Source organism: Lacerta agilis, chromosome 3 (assembly GCF_009819535.1).
Source record: "Lacerta agilis isolate rLacAgi1 chromosome 3, rLacAgi1.pri, whole genome shotgun sequence".
NCBI classification, from domain to species: Eukaryota; Metazoa; Chordata; class Lepidosauria; order Squamata; family Lacertidae; genus Lacerta; species Lacerta agilis.
The window spans coordinates 5,690,648-5,696,729 of NC_046314.1; positions in this window are offsets into that span (position 1 = coordinate 5,690,648).

Genomic DNA, 6,082 nt, shown 5'->3' on the forward strand with positions numbered 1-6,082 from the left:
AAGATGTTCATTAAAAATAAATAAATTGCACAGTAGAAGAAACGTATTGCAAAGTTTCAGATAAAACAAAAGAATTGTAAAACTCTGATTTCCAGAACTTCTCGAAAGACCACATTATTACTGCATCATATTCCGGGCCAACAGAATGATCTGCTTGGTGAGTTTGTGTCAAACATCTTGATTTCTGTGTTGTGCAGCATGGATCTTGCTTGTTTTGGAAGTAAGCCCTATGGAGTTAAAAGGGTGTTTTACAAGTAAATTGTACTCAGAACTACTCAGAAATAAATTCCACTGAACTCAGGACGAAGTACTCCCAGTTAAATGTGCATAGGCATGCAGGCATAAGAAGTTCCAGACAAGAAATGACCGCTGGGAGGAGCACAGGAAAAAACATATCGCATCTGCCGCAGCACAACCAGGCACCGTAACTCTCCCAATGGTTTGACTTCAACCCCAAAGGCGCACTCTTCCATTGTCTCCCCAGAGAAAGGTATGTCAACTTTTAAAGTGCCTCAAGCCTTTTTGTTTTAATCTTTAACACTGTAGAGCTGAGAGCTTCAGTAACTGAACCCTAAAATATATGGAGGACCGCCAATTTTACTGCCAGAAATCCTAAAACCAGCTGCCTCTGCTGATGGACCTAAGGAATAGGTCCATCAAGAAGTCTATAGGTATAGTTACGTTTCAGAGCTTTCTGCAGAAAACTGCCAGCAGTAGTTTCCCTTGCAGCTAAACACAGTGGGGGACTTTGCAGTGGTAGAGGTCCCCCCCCCACTGCTGATGGAGGGGCACTTCTAACATGTCCTCCTCCCCCTTCAATGAAGATCAGCACATGAGGGCTGCAATGTTAAAAGTGTCTAGAAACCGAGCTTACAGAAAATTAGCAGTCCACCCCAATGTTATGCAAGCTTGTAGCATGAAATGACAAAATGCCAACCCAGTTTGGCCAACTGGCCTGTAAGAGTTACATTACATGTGGCATACAAATAAATTCCAGCAGCATGTCTCATAGTAAACAGAATAGATATGCGTCCGAAAATGTAAGTGAATATGAGTCTGGGACCAGCTGCATAAACTATTAAGCAGCCTAGTGTGGAGGCAAGTCTAGATCTTGAATGCCCCTCTCCAAGATAAAATGGGTATTTCACTCCCACTGGGAATTCCAATAGCTGCAATGCATTTTTTTGTGTTTCATGTGCATAAAAAATTAATCTAGATCCAAGAGTGAATAAAACCAGACTAATATTAGCATTGTTAAGCAATTTCAGTGTTGAGTTGTACTGTCATGTCTTTTTTTTAAAAGCCTTAATCATTTGATAGGAAACAAGGAGAATAGCTCAGGGTTAAGGAAGCTGTGAATTAATACTTCTTGCTTAAGCTGAATGGAGAGCAACGGCATTGTCAATATATTTGATTTGAGATTATGTGCCTGCAACTTAAGCATTTTATTTCAGAGCAGGTGCAGGATTTCCAAAATGGATCATGCAGCAAAAAGCCTCATCTATCTTACGAAACAGTGGAAGGTATTGTGACCCTGTCCTCTAGTGGGAAAATGTGAACATTGCAGAAGGTGAAGCAGTGTTTTCCAAGCAAGAGAAGAACTAGAACAAAAGTTATTCAGTACAGTGTATCAGAAAGGCACAAATCAGAATTGATTCAAATGTACAGTATTATCATTTCCAGGCCTTTTGAGGAACCTGAACAATCAAGGAGACCTTGTCGTAGTGACTTAAGACTGAGTTCTACAGCATATAGCAGATTCCTACAGGCATGTAAGAGTTGCATGTATCTGGGCAAACAAAAGGCAGCTTCAAAGATTTTGGAATCCAGCTGCTCCTCTCTATTGCGTAAGTGGTTTAAGTGCTAAACAAAAGGAGGAGGGATTGTCAAACTAATGCACTACACTAAATTGTCTTTTCATTGAAGTTTTTTTTTTGGCATCAGACAAGTCTGCTCCATTGGAAATCAGTGCTTCTAAAACCTGAACTTTTCCCTGGGAGCTATGCCATGCCTGAAGGCAGCAAAATGTTTCAGACGACAGGTTCCTGTGCCACTACCCTGTGTGTGAGTGTTTTGGTGTGTGTTGGTGTGTGTACACACGCACACTTGTCAACTGAGACGTGTGAGTTTATGCACTGATAGAATGCTTTGGTTCATCCACACTGAATATTCTCTTTTACACACAACAAACCGAGTGTTCCAACATCTTCTGGAAAAATGAAAGAGATGCTTTTGTTATAAAGAGAGTTCCTTGAGTATGGTTTAGGACAGGGCCCAAGATACCCTGTTCTTTTCTGCAACGGCAGCATTAAATTAGTACCTGCAACCCACAGATCATATGCATTATCTCAGCTTGTAACTGCATGAAGCTGGATCCTATAGATTGTCCAGAAAAACACTTGTGACTACATAGTACAGTACTTTGATATGCTTGCCAATAAAGCTCTTTTCACCTGCTGTAAGTTATGGCCATTCAATTTATTCAGGAGCAAATATGGATTGTGTGGCTACTGGTGAGTGTAATTTATAGCAGAACAGCTACTAAATCATGTCGTTGGCATTCTTCATTACAATAAAGTTGTCTAATTGAAAGAAGTCCTCATTGACAATCTGACAGGTGGGACCTATCTTAAAAATGAATTTTGAATTATTGTGACTGCAGTTCCTAAATCGAGCTGCTGTAGCCGTTAATCCTTGAAACAGGGCCCATATTCACCTAAAGAAGAGCTCTCAAGTGCTCTCTAGGTTCAAGCATAATTTGTTCCCAATCTATAGACTGCCAAATGAATTTGATGCTTTATGGTACTGAAATCAAATAAATCACCCTTTGATCACCTGAAAAGGCCTGCTCCAAATTCTAGGTTGTATAAAACAAGACAGAAAACGGGGAGATTTTCCCCTTGACACTCATCTAGTCAAGTCTAATTTTGCCATTAATAGAGCAAAGGTGCCAGTTCTTTTTGTCAGACTGGGCTGGGTTTATGTCATCTTATCAAATACTTTATTTGATATTAAATAGAGCTGCAGCAATTAAATGAAAATGGATAAACTTTTAATTGGCTAAATTACCAATCTAGCTGCAGATATTGGTTGAAGTTACTAATTTTTTTTAAGTACTTCTTAAAATTGCCGTTGAGAAGCATCAATTTAAAAGATGCATCTCTCTTGCATTTTTTTGTGACGTTCACTACATGTGTGATATTCTAAAACACACACTTCTTGCTTCAGAAATGTTCTTTGCCCCCATGCAAATTTATTTGATAGATCCTAGCCCCACTATACCTTGGAGTAAGTCCCATTGAATTCAATAGACTTGCTTCTTCATAGGCATGGTTAGGATTGTGGTGCAATTGATTAAAACTCAAGATGCTCATATATTACATACAGGTAGTGCTCATCTGACTATCCTGGCCTAAGTCAGATGTCAAAACGAGAAAAATGTAAAAGATGCTAGGGAGCTGTATCAGTATGCCGAAGGAGCTGGCGTTTGTCCGCAGACAGCTTCCGGGTCATGTGGCTAGCATGACTAAGCCGCTTCTTGAAAAACCAGAGCAGTGCACGGAAACGCCGTTTACCTTCCCATCGGAGTGGTACCTATTTATCTACTTGCACTTTGACGTGCTTTCAAACTGCTAGGTTGGCAAGAGCTGGGACCGAACAACGGAAGATCTCCCCGTCACGGGAATTCGAACCATTTAATCAATTTTTTTGTGCTAGAGAAATTTGGGGCCTTTTGTTCTGTCTGTCGGTGCCTTTTAAAGCCTGCCGCAAACTAACAATAACCTGCTACTGGAGGGTTAAATGGGGTTAAGATTGCAGCCTTTGATCTTCTAGTTTCCTCCTGCTGGTATTTCCATTTTCCAGTACGATTCCAAGTTTGGGAACACTTCATATTAGAATACATGATGAAAACTCAAGTCAATAATGTAGACTTTACACTGACTACACTTGGCTGCATTAGACCACAAGGGATTGGGGAGTCCAACACTGAAATTTATTGTCAATGAAGAAAGCATTATCAGCACCGAATATACTGCATGTATTAGAACATCAATAGCGTCCTGAGTTTATTGAGGCCGCAATCCTGCACAGTACGATCACATCTTGTGCAGTGGCTGTATTCCAGGAGGGGGTGCATATATGCAAAAATGAATATACCTGAACCATCCCCCAGTTTCACCACCTTTATCTTCCAAGCAAGACAGAGAGCTTTTAGGCTCTCAGACTTGCTTACCTGGCTGTGAGATGCTCTCACAAGATCCCACGGGACTGTCTTGAGTTCCTGTGAGATCTTGTGAGAGCATCCCAGAGCCCGCTAAGCAAGCCTGAGAGTTTAAAAGCTCTTTCCATGCCAGGAAAGCCCAGTGCAAAAGGAGCTTGTAAACTCTCCGCCTTGCGTGCAACTAATTTGCGAGATTTCAACCGGTTGGTTTTCAAATACATAAGGTTGAAATTGTGCAAAATCTGATCATTCTGTACATACTTATTTGGGATTAAAAGCCCATCAAACTCCTAAGACTGGGCTGCAAACAGTGTTGGACTACCCAATAAGCACCCTAAACAAGTATTTAGGATAGAAAATTCTTTCCAGTAGCACCTTAGAGACCAACTGAGTTTGTTCTTGGTATGAGCTTTCGTGTGCATGCACACTTCTTCAGATACACACTGAAGTGTGCATGCACGAAAGCTCATACCAAGAACAAACTCAGTTGTGTATCTGAAGAAGTGTGCATGCACACGAAAGCTCATACCAAGAACAAACTCAGTTGGTCTCTAAGGTGCTACTGGAAAGAATTTTCTATTTTGTTTCGACTATGGCAGACTAACACGGCTACCCACCTGTAAGTATTTAGGATGCCAGCAAAGGATGCCACCGAAAAAGAAACAGAGTACTGCTCAGCCTCTCAAAGCATAACCATTTTTAATTTGCTTCTGATTTGTTTCATTTGTCTCCGACTTAAAAGATCATAGAGATTTGCTTCCGACTTTCAACATATAAGAAAAGCCTTCATTTAACCAAACCAGCTCTGGTCACGCAAAATGTTGCCCAAACACCAGGCCACACCCTGTCATTTAATCTAGCTCATGTCCAAGAGACTCTTTGTGGTACGTGTCGATTACCCTTATCTTAACCTGTATCTCTTTTCTATCTACCATTTTGAAAAAGAAGACAGACCGAAAAAGTTTAATCAGAAAGCCCTGTACGATCTCAGGGAAATAACCCTGAAGTGAAATCATGCTTGTTCTCTTGTATTGTTTACTTTTGCATTTAAATGTTGATGAGAAACACTCCCTTGTAAGAGGGCAGATACAGGTGAAACTCGAAAAATTAGAATATCGTGGAAAAGTTCATTTATTTCAGTAATTCAACTTAAAAGGTGAAACTAAGATGTGAGATAGACTCATGACATGCAAAGCGAGATATGTCAAGCCTTTATTTGTTATAAATGTGATGATTATGGCGTACAGCTGATGAGAACCCCAAATTAACAATTTCAACTAAATAAAAAAAAATTATTTAACTAGCCAATCTAGTTGTTAGTTACTGTGTTATATATTTTTGTGTTTTTATATTGTAAACCAACCTCGGATCATCAGATGAAGGGCAGTTTAGAAATTTAATAAAGAACTTAACAGATGCCTTCAGACTCTATGATGGAATATTGCCCTTGAATGCTTATTATGCCCTGGCCATTTTTGCAGCTTAGCCAACCGTTTTCTCTCTCTTTTCCTCAGCCTTTGCATGCAAAAGTGAAAGCATTATCTTCTATGTATTCCTCTCCTGTGACTTGCCTTCTGGGCTTGCCTCTTACAGACACCAGCTTCCATTAAATAATCCTGAAGAACTCCATGAGATTAAAAATAGGTGCCTAGCGCCTGTTGGCTTTCCCAGAATCTGTGGTTTTTCATTACAGTACATCTGATTTACACACACAGTCTAGTTAACTTATGGAATAAGTTAGCTTTAGATGGGAGTTAAGACAAGTGCACGAAGGATACAGTTATCAGTGGATCTATGCTGCCACAAGGATCACAGGCGACATCGAAGTTGGGGTGTGTTGATGACTCCCTGTTTGTGGCC